The 24,999-nt window shown below is 43.4% G+C and overlaps 1 protein-coding gene across 1 annotated transcript in view; it reads left to right on the top strand.

The window, feature by feature from the left end:
• The window catches only part of LOC131266610 (serine-rich adhesin for platelets), a 77,174-nt gene that overhangs the window by 37,124 nt on the left and 15,051 nt on the right, over positions 1-24,999 (top strand). The window lies entirely within an intron of this gene.

Genomic DNA, 24,999 nt, shown 5'->3' with positions numbered 1-24,999 from the left:
TTAATGGATTTTTGTTAGCATATTTTCCCACCATGTTTCACGTAAGTATACTGTTATTAAATATTCATAAATACTCTTAGAACTTGTCTTTACGATGATATAAACATTTTTCACTATGTTAGAAAAGAAGGTCGCAGACATCCCACTTCACTTATGTAAGAACTGCGAACCGGTCCAAGGTTATGCATATTGATTTTCATGCCGTTTTCTTGGGCGGAAATCTGTCAAAATCGTTCTCAGGCACGTACGGATTATAAAGAGTGTGCTATTAACGCTAGCATAGTAACTAGAATTTCAATTCATCCACTGCCGGCTGAAGCGAACTGCTACTGATAGAAACGTCATGTTCTCAGCATAAAACTAAACGGTAAACACGGTATTCGCTGGCTCTGGTGCGATTCTTTTAAGAGAAAAATGGTTTAAATAAAATAGTATTGTTGCGAAGATCTCCCACACATGTAAACACTTTTTGAACTAACTGTCAAACCAACGGTGGAGCAGAAAATAGCTCTCTTTTTACTGATCTTGGATAATACCATCTCATCGTTTTTGGTTTTTGTTCCGATCAAATTGTACAATCATCTACATCGTCCTTTTTTGATTAAAGTTAATGTAAACTGATTCATATGAAAATCTACTATGACACATTCTCAGTAAATGTTGTTGTTATCGTTTCTGTAATAGTTATTTTCGGTTTGTTAGAAAATCATGGTATGATAAGTTCTTACTAACGTGATAAATTCGCCGTGATTCATAGTATTTATCTACAAATGGAACATTTAAGAAAAATGCTATCACACTTTTTTCTACTTCTCGCGGCTGACTTCGGTCAGGGTTGTTCGTTCAGCCTTGTGTTGATAAGTTCCTATTCATATTGTACCTTTAGTCACCAACCACACACCCATGAGAATGGTTTCTTTGCCTTCGACGAAACGTTTCGCGCAAAGTAAAAACATCAATGTCCTAAAAAGTCGGATAATCAGGAGTTGTTCATCTTGGCTTGCTTTTTTTGTCGCCACGTGCCCAAAAATGATTGAAATCACTTTTGGGCGATTGTTCGAGAAGCCTGATAACAAACATTGCCAAAGAACTTAATTGTTGACCGGTACAAAAAACCTCCTTACATCTTATGCCAGCAATCGTCCCTTCAAGGCAAGAAGCAGAGTGGAGTTCGCGTCTTGCTCCGTTTCCCCGAGGCACCATTTCTCGCCATTGATAAACCAACCCCTGTTTGCCAGTTTGTTTGTTAAGTTCCTCGCGGGTCACTAATGCACGCGTGATCGGACGTACACACGCAGAAACACTTACACTGTGCGACTTCCGGTCGCATGGGATCTCGGATCGTCTCTTCTACATGGGGAACCCTGGCCCGGAAGACGCGGTCGATCGTTCTTATCACTGAACCACGGTGCGCAAGCCTTGGTAAGCGAATGTCGTCCACTATCAGCACCGAGAAGTGCCGGACTGACCTAATGTCGCCTTGTCAGCGGAAGACCCCATAGTCGTCCACCGTTGGGGATGAGACGATCGATTTCGGGAAGGGAAGTATTCAAACAATGGTGAGATTGTCGCCAATTCGAAACGATTCGTAATCTTCAGGCCCAATTTGATTGGTGAACTTTCCCAGTGAGCTGTTGTGAACTTGCGACGAGATGATAACGTGCCGTGGGCATGTGGTAGTACGCCTTGAGGGAACCGTGGGAAACTGGCTGCCCTTTGCAATATCTTACTTCCTGTATGTCGGCACTGTTTTGTTCCCGTGCCCAATTTCCCTATTGATGAAGGGAAGTATATACCTCAAAACCCCTATTTCGGGGATAACGTTATTCATGTCTTAGTTTCCTCAGAAAAGAAAACCCCTGAACTTCTCTGGAACCACGAGCGTCTTACTCGCTGCTCCCTGGTTTCTCCTTCGGGCTAATCAAATCCTTCGATCATTTTCGTGTTCGATTCTTTAGCCGTGTTTTTTGGACTCCGTTTGCTATACTTGTTTTTATATGCGATGTTGTAATGCTAGTCCTTCCGGCTGACAAGCGATTCGACATATGCTGCCGACGAGCAATATGGCCGGTACGTATGGTCCGGAAAGATTCAATGCCAACATTTTGATTACGCCCCGGGCGATGTACCGACGATGTAAGCCAATTTTCTCGATTGTGCACAAGATTAGCGTGCAGCGAGTCGGGGCGGCAAACCTACCGTTTTACCTTCTGGTAAAATCTTGCTCCAATGCCATCTTGAGACCATAAGTTCTTTTCCCAGATGTGGGCGTGCGTGTGTGTATGTGAGTTTTTTTCCTTTTCCCCCGTTCGTCATGATCGGGGGAAAAAAGTTCGGCAAAGCGTAAAAATCCAATCACAGCTGCCACGGGCAACTAAATCCGGTCGTTATCGCGGTCGTCCTCCGTGTGCAATGGTGAACCCGTGAAGTACCGTTTTCGGCTGAAGGTAGGAACAGTCTTAAGACACTGGACTCAAGTACATTTCTTGTCCCATTGGCCGAGGGGGTGGTTGCCGAACGGTGGAGGTACCGACGTTTCGCAATGTGTCATTGTCAGCGCTCGTTTTTCCTCCGTTTACGCTACCATTTCCACCGGAAGGTATTGGATTCGTCTTTCTCTGCACAGTTCCTACTACACCTGAAACCCGCAGTACCTGGAACAGAACGACGGACACATTTTCCCCCCTGAACTTTGCACGATCTCACATCGGACCCTTCGGTTTTGCTACTAAGAGTTTCATGTTTACATCTCCCAAACTTCAAAAGTGGACGCGATATCGGGTTGTAAATGGGTGAACGGGAAGTTTTTGATCGTACTTTGCGTCTTTCAACCAAATTCTAATTATAAGCTAGGAAGTGTTTCCTCGAACTACCGACAAAATCTAGTCCGAAGGTTCCTGTCGAACGTTGCCTTAAAGCTCAAGTTAATTTCCACTTTCCGGAATATTTAGAATCCAGGTCTAATGCATCAAATTCTGAGAAATGGGAGTGCTGTGGGAGTAAAGCTCTTAATACTTAAAAAGAAACGATGTGCCCAAGAATTCAAGAAATCTACGATATACTTGAGGGATACAACATCCTGATTTAGGTGATTTCAGATATTCTCTAAAAAGCTTTTCTTACAAAGGCCTGTAACGGAATTCCATGCATTCGTGGTTGGAAGTTAATTCGTTGGTGGAAACATGTACCAAGTGCTCCTGTGTTCAACCATTTCGTTGAAGCTGAGTTGGGCAACCACCGCCAAAACCGCACCATCGCACATAAACTAGAGCATCCTTATCGTGGGCAAGTACTCCGGTACGCGTCGCCCCCGTTCGCTAGGAGGACAGCACAGCAAGTTGCAGCTCATATTTGCCAACGTACGGAAAGCAGCAGCAGCGAGTGGTGTGTTGTGCGGACGACTCCGTAGGTTTGCCCTCATTCAACGCGCGCAGTGGCGCAATGTCAACACACACGCACGACGCACCCCGTCATAGGGTCTGCCGAAATATTTCGACTGCGCCGATAGCTCTAAAGGCAGCGCATCGAACAACGCCCCCGGCAGAAGGAAAAGAAAAGCTTGGCCTGAAAACGACTGCTCAAACATTAGCATACATGTTATGTGCTCCCGGGCCTTTGGGTGCGGTGATAGATATGCTGGCCAACAATGCTGGTGTTTGTTGTCCGCGGTTTGCAGCGGATTTTTTTTTTGGGTCGGCAGCACTGTGAGGGACCGCTCTCCGGTTACTGCTTGAAACAGTCGCCGTTGCTGATAATGTTTGTGCTTCCTTGTGGTGAGAAAAAAAAGCAACCGATACGCAACTGCACTTTGATACGATGCACAAGCAACAGCGTTCCACAGCGCGGAATGTGGAATGATAAACTTTTTTACGCTTGACCTCAGGCTACTCCCGAGCTAGGTTTTGTCTGTAGAATTTGTGAAACTTGTCCCCCCTTTTTTTTTGGTAGACGAACTTTCCACTATAAACTGAGTTTGTTTTATAGTGTTTGTTTAAACCTAAAACATGATTTAAAAGTTTTTGTTCCAACAGTACCGCCAGAACTAAATTAGAGAAAGTTGACCAGGCCCGAATGCTTTTTAACGGTCAGTCATCGGTCATTTTGACCAATCTTTTTACATACTATAACTTTTTTACAACTACTTTTTAGTATGTTTGTTAAATATCTTTTGGCATTTTTAGTTTTTAGATTCGTCTCTCCATCATTTCTACTTTTAAGTGTATTTGTTGATTATCTTTTTGGCATTTTTAGTTTTCTTATTCACCTCTCCATAATTTTGCTAGCTCAGTGTGAAGCAAACAAGATCGAATTCGAAACTCTTTTCAACCTTTTTTTCAACTGAACTCAGAAAAAGAGAGTGCGTTAGACAGCAAAAATATTAAACTATCTTCAAAACAAAATTTATTTCTACTATTACAAATGATGCCACAATTACATTAAAAAACACAAAAACACCATAGCATAGTATTGTATCTCTTAGTTATTAACTTTCTGATCTCAAGGACTTGACCGTAACACGTGGTGACAATTCTCGAATGATCTCCTTTATTTCCTCAGCTGTCAAAACTGACATAAGCAAGGGTGTAGTTTGTATATACCTCGTTCACATATCTATATCAATTCTCCCCCTTGTTGAAGAAGAAGTTCCAGTAGTAGCATTTCCTTATAAGTTCAACCTTTGGGGAGGTTTCTTCGTCCGACTGGAGCGTCGTACATTCAGCTCTCCGCTCAAGTCATCTGATCGGTCGGGCTCCGGCTCCGGGCTGTTTCCTCCGTCCGAACCCTTGATCTGCTCCGAAGCGATGTCGGTTTCCCGCTCGGACACAGGCAATGAACCGACATCCGTCCTTTCGGCATCATTCTCCGTATTCGTCGTGGCAGTAGCATTTTTCGAAGAAGCAGGTGGGAGCACCTCTTCCGGGTTAGTTATGATGTCACCTCTCTGATGATCGGTCTTTGCACCAGTATCCTTCGCTGTACCTTGCAGATCAGCACCCACCTTTGAAATATGGTCTATGTGCCGCTCCCAGATACGTCCATCGTCTAGGTGCACATTGTACCTTAACTTCCCAACTCTCTCAGCAATTCTTCCGAATTTCCATTTGTCATGAGATAGGAAATCTCGTACACGCACCCGATCTCCGACCTGAAATTGTCGCACTTCCAAACCCTCCTTATTGGACTTATCCGATGTAGGTAGCATTAGGTCCAATCGCGATCGAATCTGCCTTCCGAATACTAGCATGGATGGCGATTTTCCCGTCGCCGGGTGTATGGTTTTGCGGTAAGTCAGCAATATATTGCACAGTTCCAGGTGGATCTGTGATTTGGAACACTTCACAGCTTTTAACTTGTTTTTAATAGTCTGCACATATCGCTCCGCTTGACCATTTGTAGCTGGATGATACGGTGCACCCATTTTATGTACCACGCCGTTCATCTTGAGGAATTCTTTGAACAGTACTGAAGTAAACTGAACGCCATGATCGCTCACTATAACTGATGGAATTCCAAATGTACTGAACAGCTCACGACACATGTTTACAGTATGTTCAGCCGTGATTGATTTGCAAATCTTAACCTCCGGCCATTTGCTGAAAGCATCAACGTAAATGAAGAAATATTTGTCCATAAATGGACCTGCGAAATCCACATGAACCCGTTGGAATGGCGCACTTGGTGTCTCCCAGCAATGAAGATTCGCCTTAGCCGGTTCAGGTTTGACCGACTGGCAGTCCGTACAGTTTGCTACCATTCGTTCTATCTCCTGGTCCATCCCAGGCCACCAGCAGTAACCCCGAGCAAGCGATTTAGTGCGAGTCGTTCCGAAATGCGCTGAATGTAGCTCTTCCAGCACTTTCCTGCGCAGCGATGGTGGTATGTAAACCCGAATTCCACGTAGTAAGCACAATTTTGCTGAATTTCTTCCCTCCAGCAAGCGATGCGAACAGTTCATCAATTGTCGGTAATGGATGTCTGTCCACAACCAGATTCGGGTTAACTGTTTGTTTATAATCTCCGCAAATTCTCACTCGATTGTGTGCTTTCCTGATCGGTACTATTGGTGTTGCCCAGCTACTTGAATCTACCTTTGAGAGCACTCCTTCCTGCACCAACTTTTCCAACTCGTCTTCTACCATTTTTATCATATTAAATGGTAGCTTCCGCGCTTTGAGAAATACTGGTCGAGTGTTTTCTCTCAGCCGTAAGTGGGCCTGCATGTTGGAAATGCGCCCTATTGACGCTTCGAACACCTTAGGGTACCGCTCCAGCACTGCCTTGCAATCCGTTGCATGGTGATTCACGTCAGGCTCGACAGTATTCACGGATTCTGCCACAAGTCGTTGCCAGTCTATCTCCATCTGTACTAGCCATTCCCGGCCGACTAGGGGATGTTTGTTGGACTTGGTTACATACAGTGGTAGTAGCATTGTCTTGTCAGCTAGCTGCACTTCCACATCGAGTATGCCACGTACAACGATTGGAGTGTTGCAATAGCTCACAAGACTAGTTCCAGATTCCCGCAACTGCGCGTTTGGAAACAGTCTTCTTTGGTATTCCTCACTCATGATGCTAACTGGTGACCCCGTGTCTACTTCAAACTTAATGATCTTTTGGTTTAGTGTCACATTTAACCAGAGTTTTTTGTAATGGGAGGGTGCGCAAACTGTAAACACCTCCCGAATTTTGACACTTTCAACATGATGGGTTTGCGTAGTATCCCGTGATTCCATTTTCTTCTTTTTAAGGCACACTTTCGCTAAGTGGCCTTTAGTCTTACAGCACGAGCAGACGGTATTTTTGTGCTTGCATGTATTAGCCAAATGTGACTTATCCCCGCATCGATAACAGCTAGGCTTCTCCGAGCTAGTATTGGGCCTTTCCGCACGGTTCGGTTTCTTCGCACCTTTACCAGGGGGATGGTACACCGCATGCATGTCTTGTTTTGGTGCACATCCTTCGATCTCTGTTCGGCCTTTTCGAGACAACTCCATGCCCACTGCTATGTCTCGAGCTTCCTGGAGTGTTAGTGTCCGCCGTTCCAGCAATCGATCTCGGATGTCACTACGCTTAATGCCAAACACAAGCTGGTTGCGCAGCGCCTTTTCTAAGTAATCCCCGAAGTTTCACGATGCCGCCATCCTCCGCAACGCCACCAAGTACTCGTCGACTGACTCCTCAGCCGAAGAAGCATCCTTGTCACCTTGTCGGCGACTATTGAACTTATAGTTTTCAGCAATTTCTAGTGGCTGCGGACTGTAAAACTCATTCAGAGTTGTCACGATCTGGTCGTACGTCCGATCCCGAGGAGCATCCGGAGCAACCTTGTCGCAAATGACATCGTAGGTTTCCGTCCCCATGTAATGCAATAAGTAGTTCCTTTTTACTCTCTCCGCCGTCACTCCGTAAATCTCGAATGCGGTTTCGAGTCGATCCACCCACCGCAGCCATTTCGACTTGCGTCGGTCGAATGGTTCCATACCAAAATTTGGTGGTGGAGCAGTACCGGCAACTGTTTCTGCCGATGTATTGGAACTTGTATTCGGCGCACTGCCGGCATTATTGGTTCGATCAACCATCTCGTCGCCAGAACTATTGTATCTCTTAGTTATTAACTTTCTGATCTCAAGGACTTGACCGTAACACGTGGTGACAATTCTCGAATGATCTCCTTTATTTCCTCAGCTGTCAAAACTGACATAAGCAAGGGTGTAGTTTGTATATACCTCGTTCACATATCTATATCACATAGCCAACAAATACTACTAGCAAGTAGTCATTTACGGATTGGAAAAATCTTCCAAAAATACGATGTCATAACATTTGTTAAAGAGCAGTCAAAAAAATCGCTTTAAAGCATTCGGGCAAGATTCCAAGCAATGTAAACTAGTGTTAAAAACAGTATGCTTGCCTTTTTTGTCGTTATAATGGACGGCTTCACGTACTCTGGGATTAACTTTGCAAAAAAAAACATCGTTATAGTCTTTTCAACTCCTTGTGGAGAATCCTAAAACAAATTGTATATTGTTTTAAACAGTGAAACTGAGTATCTTTCGGGTGTTAAAAAATGTACTCATGTCTGTCTTTTCTTTTCCATCAGCGGTAGTACCCGAAGTGGGCATATCTAGGTCTCCAGGTGCCCCCCAAAATGCTACCGAAGCACGCTTGCAACCTCCGATAACGAGATTGTACATTTTCCCGCACCACATGCAACATCGCGTATGTGCAACTGCACTCCGAATTGGTAGAAGCACCAAACCACATCCTTGAACGGACGGTTTCTCATGGCGCTTACGAAATTGGCAACGAAAATCGGCTCCGATTCGGCCTATACCCGTCCATCATGTACCGAACGCAATGACATGCAGACAAAAGTTGTGCCAATATGCTACATAACGCAGTCGGGTAAATTTTGCGGAAAGCAAGGGAATGTTACTGTTACCCAACCCTTTGCGAGAACAATAATACCGAGAAAAGCGAAAAGCCCATCCATTTTCCAGCCTTTGAGCATGTCGCCGAGTTTGTAACATGGCGTGCAAAGGAACCTCTTCAGGCGTGAGGTGGATGTCACTGGTTTTGACAGTTTACGTTACAAAAAGAAGCAGCAAATGCAAAAGCTCTTGATTTTATTGTCCTGCCAGTTTTCCGCCGCAATTTCGGTGGCAGCATACATTGTTACACAATTTGAAAGCGAATAGCTTTAGTTTTAATCTTTTTACTGTGACTTGTATTGTTGAGCATGTTATTTCCACTAATGGCGCAGGATTCCTTTTTTTCGTTAATTTGTATTATTTGGCGTTATTCGCCAAGAACGTGAAGGATAGCGTCATTAAACGTGTTAAACCTATCAACTAAAGGATATCAATAACAGTTCTTTTATGATATCAAAATACTTTTCAAAACGTTTTGTAATGGTCATATGGGAAAAACAACGTCCAAAACCATCTAGCAATAAATTCTGAACACACGTTGTAAAGAAATAAAGTCACACTCGGAAGCACTCTCTTGTCGTGATTTATTTGTCTACAAAAAAAATCCTTCGAAGTGTCTTCATTTTATTCACGTCGTATTATTTCAAAGCAAAATCAATCTTTTCGGAACTTTGTCGTCGTTCACGTTTTTTTTTCACGTTTATGTTGCAAACTTTTCCTGGGGCTGAGCTATTTTTCACAATGACGCACAGGCCAAAAACAAAGTCATAACTTTGCCAGCATTAACTGCATGTTTGATGATGCGATAAACTTTCGCTTTCACCTTCGGTCAGATAAACATCGGGCTCTTCTTGGAGCGGCCTTCGCTTCTAAGCGCTCCATTGAACATTCACTCAAAGCTGGCCATTGCGTCGCGACCTTCTACGGATTTTCTCGCGGATATCCGTCCGTTGATCGAATATTGTCCGGTGGGCTTTTTTTCCTTACCATAATGATGTTTTTACTGCTCTACAGCGTGGTCTATAATATCCCGCTTCGTTACAGCAATAGTATTCGTCGTTTCTTAATTCGTGTTCGTCGCAAGATATGAATGGTTTTCAATGATCATTTTTGCCAACGTCGTGGGTTTAAGCTCTCGGTGTTTATCGTTCATGGCCGGGCGAGGATGAGAGGGTTATTAAACATTAATTTGTTTGGAACCTTCATCAGCGCTGGATGGCGTGTCCTCTTATGTCACATTTTATCGGCAGCAATCGTCGGACAAGCGAGAACGGGTCTTTGGAATGACCCTGTCTTCGGGAGGGAACTAAATCTTGTTTACGCTCACGGGGTTGGCACACCAACACAAACATACAATTTTTTTTTTTGCATCCCAACAGTACGGAAACCGCCTAAAAGCGGCGTAGATTGAAACCCCATTCATTCATATTGCTCTTTCCACAGCGGCAGGCAGCTGGAAAAGGATGCTCAATGAAGGGTAGATTTCAAGGAAACCTTTTAGTAACCATTAACATCCAATCCCCCCTTCTGGCTGTTTAGTAAATGGCCTTTACAAAAATTGAATTGCTTTAATATTAGCATTTGCTTTAAAGTGCGACCTGGAATCGATTTGGGTTGTTTTATTTAACGAATGTTTGACAAGCCATTCGGTTCGGTTGAATCTGCAGTTTTACGAATAGCTTAAGTTTGAAGTAGTTTTCAATCCGAAGACTTGAAAATGTGGTTATTTAAGGTAAGCGTTTAAACGGTTTAGTTTAAGCGATGATAAATGGCATTTTTTGTAGAACCTTCTACGGTGTGACTGTGATAAACTGGATCCTTTTTTCTTAACAAATCAACACATCGATTTATGGGTTGCTAGCAAAATACAATGCAATCAGTAATCTATACATTCGTAGGGAAATATTATAATCCTGAAAATTTTCTTGGAAATGTCTACAACATTATTTCATTCGCGATCTTCAAATATCGATTCAGAACAAAAAGATGGACGATTAGAGTCTTTGACAGCTTATTCAGTTAAGTTCAACTTTGTGTTAAAGGACCGCTCGCCATTAGTGTGTTGTTGTGCATGTTGTTCATAAGTTTTACTGTTAAACCAATTTGGAGTTAGATTGGAAGTTTAAATTTTTTTTGGCCCTTCCAAGGTATATACAACTTTCGATCAAATTTTGACAACATAGATCAATGGGTTTTTCAATTGGTAAATGCATAACCCCTAGTGCGGTCTTATTGGGTGGGTCCATCAGCATCTCATTCATCGGTTCCTTCAGTTCCTTTGCTCCTTGGGTATTTGTGCTCCCATCAGAATTTTTAACAATTATCTTCCTATCCTCGTACTTAAAGAGGGAAAGTAACCCTTAACTAGCAGCCATGACCAAGACGGTCGTTATGCCAATAAGAAGAAGAAGAGTTCGTAGATTTGGAAGACATGTATAAAATAATGGATCGAAATGAACATAACATCAAACCAGTAGTTAAACGGATTAAACTTTAAGCATTTTTCAATAAAAAAGTGCTCTACTTTCGCTTCGGTATTGTCTACTCTGAGAATATGCCTTTCTCTTGGAGCCTTTAACGTTAGGTTTCGCTGCGTTCAACGCCGCAAAGATGTCACCCGAACCCGTCCTAAAAGGAGTCCCCGACAACGAGTCGATCTCATTGCGAAAGCCCATCGAAACGGCGACGACGTTAAGAAAAAAGGACGCAAAAACGTTGGACTGATTTAATCAAAAGCCACGGATAGAGACGAGGAAAAAATGATCTTCCCCCTTCACACTTTAGCTGGCCTAGCAACATAAGAACGGACACGAAGAGTGGTTCAACTATAATTCCAAGACGACAAACACGATGTCGCTTTAAGCGGATCGACACGAAACCTCGAGCAAGCTAAGGCAATGGAGCGTTTTAGCAAACGTTCAAAAGAAAGAAAAAAAGAAAACACTTTACAATGTTGCTCCTAAGAGTAGCAAAAAACAACAGAACCGTGGCTTCAAAATGTCATACCATAATTCATAGGTGGTAGGCCTGGGAACAGCTTTATCTGGAAATAAGAGAAAGTGTGATGAGACAGCCTTGCGAGCAAAAGATGTATGTCTTGCTTACCTAAGACTTAATTTTTACGTTTTTCATGTCGTATTGTAATTTTCCCTGTTTTTGGTGTCTTTTCTTCTTGTTGATCATCAACCACACAATTGCTTGAACACCTTCACACCCAAACTCGAGCCCCCGGAGGAATTGGTACAAAATATTGTGCTCGTTATTGTGCTAACCCCCCCCTCCCCGGTTACTTCCGACTTTTCGCGACACCGTGGAAAATTCTCCCCAACGGGAAATAAAGCGCCAATGCCGACGACCACGAGGCAATCAATCGTTTTGGAAAACACGGGTGGCGAGGGCCAATCTTTATTTTCGGCCTTTTTTCCCGAAGGGCGAACAAAACGCGGCGTGTCGACAATCAAAACACCACAAAATAATCACAATAAAATAAACCTCGCAACGATCATTACCATTTTATTGCCTGCCTGCTAGCTGTGCGGTTGTACGTTCACAACGGTTAACGGTTGTACGTTAATGTACCCAGACAGTCAGGATGTTACTGGCCGCAAAAAGCGCTGTTGAAAGGTGCGGTAATTCCTGATGAAGTACTGAATCCGATTTTTGCAAGATAATTGAATATCCTAATAGTGCATGTATTCAGAGAACTCTTAAGTTTAGATACTCGCAAGTGTTCAAAATACACAACCATAAATTAACCTTCAAAAATGCGATACGGATATGGTGATGAGATAAACAACTCCCCTTAGAAAAGAATGACATTGTATTGAATGATATTATTAATTCTTTAATTTTTTCCGTTTAGTTGATAAAAATCCAAAGTAGACTAGGACGATTTGAGATCGGTACAATTGGAATTAATTAGATCTAGAAATATCAATCAATTTTAAATCAAGAACTATACCAGCCATGCATGTGTTGGAAATTTGTTTCTTAACTCTAAGTGAATGGTAACACTGCTAGCCACCGGTCAGAAGCGGTAGTTCATAACAAGAATCAAATAAAATTTTCCTTTTGATCAAAAGTCCGCTGCAAAATAGATCTGGAATTGCGTGTCTTGTTTCACACCACGTTCAGTTTTGTCAAAGCAAACGCATCAGAGATCCACAGGCTCTGGAATGGTTCAGTCGAACATTTGGTGAAGCATTTATATTGATCCACCGTGTGCTCTTTCTCGACACTGTTTGAGGAAGCTACTGTTCCTCACTCTGTTGCATACTCCGTGGCCTCGTAAGCCCTGGGCTGGACAACACAGTTCGACCGAAAACGAAAATCCGCTAGTTCGCTACCTAGTGCTCCGTGCGCGACCAGTGTACAGACAAGTCAACAAGCATCGCATCGCTCTCCATTAACTCTCCAGTCTGATTCCGCTCGGGTTTCAGCATTCAAAGGCCTTGCCATCTCGCGCATCGCCCGCCCGCTAACCTCCAGCATCATCAGCGGGGACCGACACGCAATCGGAAGTCTCCTTCCGGTCACCGATTGCGCTGGGTGTGTGCACACTGTGACACTGACCACTGTGCTGACCGGCGGGCGAGACTACCCCAACCGCTCCCGCTGCTCGCTGTGGTTTTCCAGGCAACGAAATCCCACCCTGCACGCACCATTTGCGGGCGGTTTCAATTGTAGCCGGGACAGTGTGGGCTGCCAAAAGAAAGAGATAGTTCGGATACACGGATGCAACATCGTCAAATCGGGTAGAATCTGTGTAGAACCGACAGAAATTATTAGTATTTGTGGGAGGCTGAAAATATCAGAACCATCCACATGCACATGTATGCCCGAACTAGCAACAGTTAACGCAGAGATGGGATATAGAATTGAAGCTAGCTAATGAAGTGAGACCATTGAATTTCCTTTTGTTGTTTCAAAGTGTCAAAAATTTTCACAAAAGTTATTGATATTTTCAGCGTGCAATTAAAGACAGCTATAATTCTGCATTGTTTCGTATATTTAATTTTCGATTTTAAATATGTTCTATTATATTTTGTAAAATCTCGAACAACTCCTTACAGGTTGTGTATCACCAAAAAGGTTTGCTTTTCTACAAGCCCGCCTCAATTTGTCCCGATGTCTGATGACTGATTGTCCCATTATCATATCAAATCAACAACTCAATTGGACATTATCGTAATTTGATTCGATTGACCGATTATCGTACGGAATTTACCGTTTCGTCGTGATGATCCCATCGCACCGATAAGAGGGACTATGATCTGGCCACGGTTTTAAAAATAGATAACGAAGCCGACGTTAACGCTGTAATGAACGCATCGTATAGCTATCGATAAGCATCGTATGCTCGCGCGCCCAATAAAAAAAAACAACTCCCAAATGAGCGATTGGCGTTAAAACCAATTAGTGGTACCGGTACTACCTTTTGCTGCTTCGCCGAGGGATTGCCCAATGAGCTGTGCGGCAGGTGGAAAAACGACCGTATAATGTTGAGCGACGAATAATGTGCCACCCCGCAACCTATCGCCGGGGGCTGCCATCGATCAAAGATTGGGCGAGATTCTGGAGTGAGCCGAAAACAAAGTCTAAAACACACTCATCTCCCCACGACACCCGGCGTATCGAGTGAGTTCTCAATCAATCATCGCGTCAAACTTCACGAACCCCCGTTTGTTTTACCCCGTTGGATCCAGCACGTTTTGCTGGCCGGAAAACCCGGAAGATGTGGCCGAGTGGAAATGGGAAGTGGAAACACTCAACCGGGTCTGTCTCAAACATCGACCAGCGTGTTCAGTATGTCGCGAGCGGTTGTCCGGCAGAGATGGCTGAGTCCCTAGATCGCCTGACACACAATAACCGGAAATGGGGTAAATGGGGACGGGTTTTGGATCGGTGTCGGACAGAACTGATAGAATGGAAGAAAGAGATGGAAGAGACCAGCGAAGGGTTGGTGGAGGCTGTCAAAATGGAATGAAAAAGAAAAAGTTAAAAAGAACCTAAACACAATGTTCGTTAAGCCGGAGATGACCTTCCTGTAGCGCTATAAGGGTTGTGTGTGGCGGATCTCTATTTTACTCACACATTGTGCCGCTATTTGCCACCCTGAGGACCAGCTTAGAAGTTACGCTTTGTATACCAACACACTATCCTACGTGCGCGTCCAGTGTTGTTCATCCGTTGAGGTTTAGTGAGTCCATTTAAGATGAATTTAGGAAGCCAACCCAGCTGTGACTTTTATCGGCTCATACTGACACTTTTAGTATAAGGAAAAAAGAAATAAGTATTCTCAAAAGCATTGGAAGTGATTCAATCTGCGAGAAGAGCAGCAGCATAAGCTGTGGGTGCCTTACACTGCTTGAAATTTCACTGGGATTTCGAGGAATAACAAGAAAGACACATTCAGTACTCAGTTCTCCGCACGCCTACACGGATAGTTGTGGACGTGCTTCGTAGCATAAATCGCTCGAGAGAGAATTTTTGATGTCTTGAGGTGTTAAATTTTGATATACTTTAGTAGCTTTGATGTGTTCTTTGACCCTGAACATGCACGTCCAAGCGCATGCCTCTAAGTGGTTATACCCTTGTGGGCCCCAAAAATGTGTCACCGCAGTTCATGATTCCACACGGTCGGACGAGAAAAGAAGCCTGGTCCACTACTCCAACTCCTTCTTCTGACAAGCTCATATCGAACGGACGTGGGTTACGTTTGAACAGGGCACATATCGTTTCGCGCACGCTGCCATTAATCATATCATCGTTTCTGTTTTTATGAGATATTTGCTGGCGATGAGATTCATCCAGTTCCTCCTGCCGGCTGGCGCAAATAGACCCAACCCTTCGCAAGTGACCATACAGTTCATCACGTACGAGATATGGAGCCTGTGCTCGAGCTCCGGTGGTGTTTGATGAGTGTGGTGCGGCAGTCAGGATATGGACCGTCGGGCAGAAGAAGTGGGTGTTGCAATCTGTCTTTTATGGGTCGCCAGGAAAGGGTTTCTGCTTAATGCTAGGCCGACACACCCTGAGAGAAGTTGATGGGGTTTCTCTAAATATTTTTTTTTGTTTTGTTTGGAGAAAACGCTTTATCGCTTCGAGCATATAATCAACGTCGGGTGAAAATCAATCTAAAAAGAAGTTGAGTAACCGTTGACGGTCTATATCAAGCAAAAGAAAACAAAAAGGAAACGCTGCTTAATACTTCGGGTCCCTGCCGAGCACGTCGTGAAAAGTGTGAAGGCTTCAGGGTGGAGAACCAATTCCCTCAGCGAAATTCCTCTTCCTAGTTCTCCACGGAGAAGCGATGATTATGATTGAATTCCGCTTCCGGCAAACGGATCTGCCCGACCGGCGAAGGATACGGCGGCGCTACTCAACTTTTGTGAGATTACTTTTTACGACTTCATACGCCGGTGGCCTTTTGTCCGCCGATTGCACTTGCGCTGGGAAGCAATGTATTTGTTTGAACTCGCATACATTTGTAGGTGGGGTTTTTGTTTTGTTTTATATCTGTGTATATTTTTTATTAATCTACAAAAGTTATGATCTACGCTTCCCTTTCGCCGCGTGAGAGATCGTAAATTTTATCTTCACCTCATCCGCCGGGCGCAAAACAACCGTAGACGGGGTTGCAAAAATAAACGAAGCAACAATTTGGACCACAGCCGATGCTCGCTAGACACAGAGTTCGTTATTATAGAGCCTTTTGTTTTTCGTTTTATATCCGAACGCGACTATTCGAAAGCCGCTCCTATCTTATCTCTCATCCCATTCCGTCTGTTATCTGGTCGCCTTTTTATTGAGGATTGACTCTTCAGCAACAGACCAACCAATAAAAGATGAGGCAATTCAACACTTGGTCAATCAGCATGCTTACGTTTGGTTTGGAGACAAGTTATGGTTTCGTATTGGGCTCAAGATGTGTGGTTTTGTTTCGGGCGGGTTATAAAATTGGTTGAATGCATTTTGAAAGATGATCAATAGGTTGAACCTTTCATGTAAACGGTAGAACTAAACATACACTTGCTGTCCCCTTAAAAAGTCAACATTGATTTCTGGCAATAAATAACTTTTTTTTATATTGCCATAAATGGCAAATAAATAAATAAATCAACCGAAACCGAAATGACTTTCGACGATAAGATATATAAAATACATTCGTGTACTCCAGTAAGAAACATACTCTCCGTTGAAAAATTTGCAACAAAAGAACAGTTCAAAGGTTTCTGTTTGTTGACATATTCGTAGGAAGAAAGTTCATTTCACATGAAAACAATTATCTTTAACACGTGCTTGGCACCGAATTGATTCCATCGCCTACACAGTCAAACCACCTCTAAATTCTAATCCACTTCCTCTTTCATGAAAACCCCTAATCCTGCTACAGGCAATCGTATAATGTTTTCCAAACAGCACTCCAACATTCTATTCCAGGGGCCGACATAGATTTCCTTTAAATTTCAGGAAGACGAATAAGAATCCCCTTAAGCGTGGGCTGGATACCTTAAACGATGCCACAATGTTTTCAAAGCAATATTAAACACGTTTGAGTATCAAATTTCGAAACAGTAGAGCTGCATTAAAAAGTGCTATAAGATAGTTTATTTGAAATTTTATCGCTGAACTTTTTTATACAATTTGAATTTTGATCTTTTACAACATATACATTTAGTTTTGTTGTACTAGTAATTAGTTTCTTTAATTGCACTTAAAATAAATCCTCTGCTCAAATTATTTTAAAATATTTTATTTTTACTTGCATACTCGCGTAAATTCAAATCACTTAGCCCCGAAAAGTTTTCAATGATACGAGCCCTATTTTATTTTTTAATGGATATGTCAATGTTATTCTTTGACTGATGCAAAATAAACGAGTTACTAACGGCGGATTTTGTACATGACTTTGGGGGTCTGCGGCAGACGAGCGGTAGCGCCGATTAGAAAATCGGTCCATGAGCGTCGGGGCTCACCGGCTCGACGGCGTGGGTTCTAATCCCAACCGAGACTGGATTATCCCCTGTACGAGAGGACTAACTATACACGTACTTCAAGGAACAGTCTTGTAAGGCCTTCACGGGCAGACATGATTTGGACAAGATTTTAGACAAGACCCAACAAACACAGTGAAACAAGTGAAATTTTAGAACGATCAATAATGCAAATACGATCAAAAAAGTCTAACTAAAAGTGTACATGAAAGTCACCTGCTGTTGAACACCTTATTCAACGATTTTCATTTTCATTTTTCGTAAAAAACAAACCTGACATCGTGAACAATTCCGATAAAAATTGAAATGGTGTTTTGTTTGCAGCACTAACTTTTCTCTTGGGCCGGAAACCAACTTTCTGCTCGGATTTGGCGCGTGGATTTGGTTGCCGACCTCTGTTCTATTCCATTAAGTAACCACATAATACATTTTGCTTCCCTAGTAATAAGTTTGATATTCTATCAAACATGGATGCTGGAAAATTGATTTTGGTTCCACGTACCCGCCAACTTCCGCACGCACATACGCACAAACAGATCGCACAGGTGGAAATTCACCGAATTTGAAAGAATATGTACGATTCTTGCGGCCTGCGCAGGGGGGCACCTTAGCGGAAATTCATTTGTGCTCACACGCTGTTCATTGCTTGACACACACACCATTCGCAGATTTTCAGCCCACGTTTCAGACCCGGTACCCATCTCGATGGTTTCTCTTCCAGCGATGCCGTTGTAATGGAATAAAAACATCATAAAACAGAATGTGTTCCTTACTTCGCGTACTGGAATAATGGAGCATTTCGCAGCGTGTGAGTCGTAATAGTCGATCAGGAATAGTGAGCACCGTTGGATCTGCCGGTCGGTGGTGTCGTTCCCGAAAAATAAATGTAGGATCCCCATCGCCTGGAGACCTGGTGGTGGTGGTGATTCGGCAGCCAAAGTTGTTTTGCTAAATCCATATCAACGCTACAAGACAGGCAGCCAAACCAAGTAGCCGCAGGGAGTCCCCCGGTGGGTTGTGTATTTCTTTTGCATCTCGTTTCGGTTTTACTTCAGCTCTCCACAGGGAGTTCTCTCCGGGAAAGTATTACCACAGACCTAACCTGGAATCGCACCATGCCAGTTTTATCCAGAATGTTTTACAAACATCGCAGCTAATAATGGTTTCTTAGGAAGAAAGGTAAAATAGAAGCGCTTTATGGTCTTCAAAAAGTAGCAATTACCACACTTCCTGCGAGACCAGGAGTTAAAGTCGAACTTCTTTTATTTTGCAACAAACTCGATTGCTTTATATCTGCCAATAGAAAGTGTTACAAAATATAATGTCTCTTATGACTTTTGAATTTTGCACAAAAATCGATGTTCAGCCAGGTTATTTTGTAAGTGGAAGAGTTTTCCTAGCCAATCCCTAGCCCACTTCAGTCAGTCATCAATGGAAAATGTTGTGTTCCCAATATCGCTGGATGCGATGTGGCTTTACCAGATCGAACTCTCAACCTGTGCTGGGAAGTAATCCACAATTTTCGTTTGGTGACAACCGGAAAGCAGGTCCTACTTGGAGAGCAAGCGCCAACCATAGCGCGGGGTCGGAAAATGGACACTAAATAAGGACAGTCATTCATTTCGCCCAGTTCCGGATGTACCAACGAGCGCGCGCTGCTACAACATTTCCGCTGGAGTGCGCTCGACGGAAGTGGCCGAAAATGTCTACCAGCTTTGCGTTTGACACGCGTTTGGTTTGAGGGAGTTGTCTGGAAAAGCAAAAGCCAAAGCAAAAAAAGAGATTGTGTGGGTTTCCTTCTTGTTTTCCTTTTAATTCCAGAAGTTCACTTGTTTTGCGCTATAAATCAGCCACGGACGGAACTTTCCGACGGGAGTAAGTTGGCGGATGGCGGTGCGTGGATGTCACGGCAAGCAAAAACACTAGCAACTGTATTCGGTTCGGTTTTCGCCGTGGGATGCTGAAGCCATCGGGACAAACCTCCATCGGCGCTCGGTAGTGCACATGACTCTCTGGAATGCGGGAAAAAGTTGTCTTCTGGGCGGGATCCTCCAATGGAGTAGCAAAAAAAAGGAAGTTGAACTCGACAGGTGGTAGCTGTGGAAAGGAAGCGTGGAAAGCTATCCTCCCGCATCGTCAGGCTTCCTTTCGCTCGGTGGGTTTCCGTGGCTGTTTGTTAACAAACTAAATGCGATATTCTAGTAGTTGCGACGAGCTCTCGGGCGGTCGTCCTACAGAAGCACGCCTTTTGCCAGCACTTCAACAACAACACAACTCCTACCACGTAATGTCTCCGCCCTTCCTTGGCTTGTACATCGATACCACCACGATACCACCCCTGTTCGGGAGCTATGGTTTGCAAGCAATGCACATTTAATGCAAGTGCATCGGTGTGCGGATTCGCCACCGGATTGCGAAGACCTCAACCGGTGTGTGGGTGTGTGTATGTTAGGGAATGGTACCATCAATTTCCGCCCGACGCGCTTTCACAACACCACACTGTCCTGTTGTTGTTCGAGGGTCGGAACTGCATTTCCGCACTCTACAGGACAACTTGCGGCAGCACGATACGCTTAGTTATCCGCTTAGATGTACTTGCTTACTTCGTACACCCTTCGACGCGTGTGATAAGAGTCTGAAATCAATTTACTCAGCTCGTCGCCTTTGGAGGATATCTGGGGTGGGCGACTGGAAGGAGGCGAATGTATCTCATTCGATGGTTGTCTATACTGTTACGTTCTCTTGTCCTGACGCCTTAATCGTGCACCGAACGACTGCTCGGGAAATCTATCGTTTTGTTCCGCTGTTCTTTTGCTTATGTAATTAAATAAATATACGGATATGAATCAATGTGTTCGAGTGATTCGAAATGATATCTCATTAATTGCAAAGGAACCAACTTGTATTATATCGCTCCACAACTGTCACTAATGGTTGAATACATAAACCTTGTTAAAAAGAATCTTCATAATGAATCTCATAATTTATGTGTAATTTTGATTAGGTTTTCATGGTGTTTTCTAAATAATACAATTTTAGGAATCATCAAATATTATCAAACATTTAGTAACTATTTTGTAATTTGAATCACGAAATTTCATTTCTTCAGAGGGATCTTATCCTCTTTATTACTTCTAAAGAGAGAATTATTATCTCTTATATTTATAATGAATAAATCTTTTTTTACGCATTAAAAATTGAAATTCTAAACAAGAACTCAAATTCCTCTGTAGGAATTTAAATCTCGGTACCAACTATTCACAGTTTCACTTACTCATTGACTCGTGGATAAAAATCCGTCATTCGAATTCAAATCACAATAGAATTACAAAGACCACCTTCGATCATTTAAATACAACAATTCATTTTTGAGATACTATTTACTTATTGATTCGTACTCAGTACTATAATTTCCAGGACCATAGATTGATTCCAAACTGCAGTAATATGCTGGAATTGATCAAAAATAAAGATTAATTAAAGTAAAAACGATTTGATGAACAGGTAGAAATGTTTTTTTATTAATAAAATTTAAGGTAAAATCGTAGACAACATTACACGTTTTAAAAAACAATTGCCTATGTGTTACAAAACTATACCTTCTTTGATGTTCTTTTCGGCGAATTGAAGTACGGATCGTTTTGTTTGTATTTCACGTGATATTTATGTTATGGACTAAACCTCGTTCCAGTGGGGTACCATCGAACATTCTAAATTATCCTTCGGAAACCCCTTTTTAACCCACGCCATCACTCTTTTTCCGCCTTAACCATTCGTGCCCACAATAAACTAGAACGTAGGCAACTCCAACTTCAAAATGCTTCCCTCCCCCGGGGTGGCCTCTGTGAATCGATCTTCGTCTTTCCAGGCACGAAAAGAAAAACGATGAACCCACACTCAGCACCCCGTTCTTTGTTCATTTCCTTTCGGTTGGGGATCAGCGGGGATCAAAACGTGAAGACATAATTTTTCTCGATAGTATCGATCGAACCCGGGCGGGCATCCTTCCCCTCAGTAACCGAGGCAGCCGAGGATAAAAGCGAAAGATACCGCAGCAAATTAACGAGCACATACGTGCGGTGTGCGCACACACACACACACGCGCGCGGCTTGTGGTCAGCGTGTGTAGAATTGGTTTCCATTGGTTTTTCTTCATGTTCTATTCTGTTTTCAGTGCGCTGCATCTTCGCGCATAGGGAGACGATTGATCATTATCTTCAATTCTGGTTTTCATTAATTCAATCTAGCCGGGCTGAACTTTACGAAACGGAACGGCACCGACGTTTCGGATCCTTTTAACCCTTTTCATTCTCGGTATACGTAACCCGTTTCGATAGGATTGTGTTTTATCCCTTCACAAGTTCACCTTCCATTTGAAAAGCTTTCCCGTAGAGGAAACCTGCTCTATTGCTGGTCGCGTCCGGAAGGTCGGGATTGACGAACGGGTGGAGAAATAATCAGCATTAATTGATTTATACACTTCATCATACTACAGCCTCGCACACTCTAGTGTAATTTAATGAAAGTAAGCCGTTTTTCCGGACCCTTCTTTTTTTCGTTCATGTTTTTCATTTCGGGCCGCCGAGAGAAGCCGAGATTCACGTCCTTTGTAAAACCTTCCCACCGAGGATGGGTTGGGTGTTTGAAGGAAGTTACATCAAGCGTGCGCGATTTATAAGGCATTTTTAAATGTAATTAAAAGCATACGCGACTTAGTCTTCTACTTACAAAACAAAAACACACCAACAATCTTCAGGAAAAAAAAGGAACCACATAGTCAAAGCCGGCGTTAAAATAAACCCTCCCAAGGACCCTTTCGGAACGAACCCAAAGTTAGTGCTACACAAATTGGTGGAAAACGCTTGTTGACAGAAGGAAAACCCCCCACCCGAAACGCCGGCTTCGGTTGGTGGAGCGTAAAACAAAGGCGGGAAAAGGGCACATCCATTACCGACTCGGGGGAAGTAAATTAAAAGTGATTGCTTCTTGTCGCCCAACACCCCTCCACACATCCCGGGATAAGGATAACAAGAGAAAAGTGCAACGGGTCGGGAAGGAACAAAGCCGGAGCCCGCAAATAACAAAATGAAAAATACCACCTCCTACACCGTCGTTGGTGTTTTGGGGCTCGGTTTTTCTTTTTTTTTTCCACTCACCTTTTTGCACGACTTTCCATCTTTGTGCTTCACGATTTTTGTGAAGCTTTTCCAACCCCTTTTTTGTCGCCGACGTTAACGGAAAATGCAAGCTTTTTGTCGAAATTAAAATAGAACAAATCAAACCTGAGAAAAGAAGCCGCATGTGGGTTTGCAGTTCTTTTCCCCCTTTTCTCGTTTTGGTTTAGGCGCAGCAAAGTGAAAATACTTCACAGACGAAGAAAAAGCGAGCAGCACCGAACGCGTTGCGGCAATTTTTTTGGAGGTTGATTCTACCTTCGCCTAAAAAATGTGCTGCTCGTCCTGCTTTCTCTAAACTGCAAAACTCCTCGTCTCGACAAGGACCCTTTTTCGGAGAGGTTGCTAAAATGTTCCAACGAAGCGAAGGCCCGGCGCCCAAGAAAACAGAAATAAAAATACCCGTTAAGATATTCACCTACGTGGTGTGTGCTCTTTTTCTTCGGATCTTCCACCAGGGCGGATGGATGATGGAAGGGTTTTTGATTAAATGAGAGATGAACAAACAATCGTGTGGGCAGCCGTATGCTCGGAGCGTTCCGACGAGCATCGAGCGATGCTTTCCCTCCCACGAATCCGATCCTCGTTCGTTTGTGGTGCGGATGTTTTGGACGGAATGTTCACGCCGCAATAAAATGCGCGCTTTAAAGGCGCATCTATCGAACATAAGGACTCGCTTAAAGTATGGTCCTGACTTGAATTTCTCTATCTTTTCCGCATGCCCGGAAAGAAGTGGAATCATAAGGTTTTCATATCCTTGTCCCTACTCTGGGGCTGAAATTTCAATTACAATTATAATTTATTTCCCGCCTTCACCAAACTTGGGCTGGGAAGGGAAAGAAAACCAATGCACAAAGTGTGCACTCGAATGTCTCATCCTTTTATGCCGATGAAGCAGATTTACATTCGCCTGCACCTCAGGTGGTGCGCACCGCATGTTGGAATGTCGTTCGCCTTGCGCGCTTCCATTATCATTTAACACACTTCAATATCCGTTTTCCTGCCACGCTTCGATTCCACGCTTGGCAAGGATTCACTCCACCGAGGTGCAAAAGTCGCCATTAAAAATTTCAACTACAACGGAGAGAACTAACACAAAACCACCACCCTCGTTTCCTAGGACCTTGGCTCGGGTTGTATGAGGTTTGGCATGTGCTGGTCGTGAAACCATCGAACGACCAGCTTCATCGCCATTGGAAACCGACGACGTAAAGCGCCGTTTTTTTGCTGGGGATGGGACATGTGTGTGTGTAGGAGAGAGAGAGGGGGGGGGGGGGGGGAGGGAGAAGGTTTGTCGAACGAGAAAAATCCATCCGTTTTTCCGGACCGCCTTCATTTTGCAACGCGATCTTGCGTCGTCAGCAGCTTTTGAAGGCTGAGGAAAACTGGCTCCTTGTGGCATGCCGTGTCGGTGTGTCGTTAGCTCCGGCACATACGGTGGTCATGAGTGCAGGATGAGTTTTTAATGATGAGAACTTCCGGCACCACTACCACCACCGCTCTGGGCCCGGTCCGTCCTATCCGCCACTAACGAATGCGCGAAGGCATCATTAAACTCAAGTGAATGCCGGCATGGATAAGGAAGTGTTGAGGGAAAAAAAGTGATCCAAACCAGAAATTTTCACCGATAAAAAGGGAAAAAAGGGAAAGCTCAGACGAAGGCAAGATAAAAAAAAAGCCTTCGGCAACGTTTTCCTCTTTCACGTTCCCACCGTCCGCACCCTCACGGGGGGAGGATTGGTAATGAAGTGGAAAGAAATGAAAATCTTTTTGAATTCTGGTTAGTTTCCTTTTTTTTGTATGTTTGCTTCCTTGCTGGGGAGAGGAAAAAGGGACAAAACAACAAACTCGAATGAGAAATTGATTCGTTTTCATTCTTCCGAACCCTTTTTTTTCGTTGCCTGCGTCGCTCTCACCGTCTCACAACTGGTTTTGCCGTACGGTGCGGCAGTTCTTCTTGGCGCTACCCACGTCGAATGATTTGTAATTATTCATGACATACCTTCTAATTGCTTCCCGTCTTCGCGGACGAGACTGGCAGCTGTAATTCTGATTGAATTACGAATTGATAATAAAGTTCAAAAAGCGAGATGCTAAGAGCTATGCTAAGTCACGCGGGCAGTGTGCTGCAAATGTACGCTATGTAAAATGAATCTCCATCGACATCTTTCCCGGTTTCATTTTTAATCAGTTGAATTTACCGGCGGAGAAATGGAAGTTAGTTTATTTGATGAATTCATTTTTTAACGAAAAATCACTCTACGCTATCATGGTTATATTGCAAAATGAAACAGATTTATTGTCATTTTCCATTTATAACGAGATGTCAAACCACTTTACTAACAACGATTAAACGTCTACTATAACGAACATTGTATTTCCTCGGAAATGGACTAA

The sequence above is a fragment of the Anopheles coustani genome, chromosome 2 (genome assembly GCF_943734705.1).
Source record: "Anopheles coustani chromosome 2, idAnoCousDA_361_x.2, whole genome shotgun sequence".
In the NCBI taxonomy this organism is placed as follows: domain Eukaryota; kingdom Metazoa; phylum Arthropoda; class Insecta; order Diptera; family Culicidae; genus Anopheles; species Anopheles coustani.
This window is presented reverse-complemented; position numbering and strand designations above follow the sequence as displayed.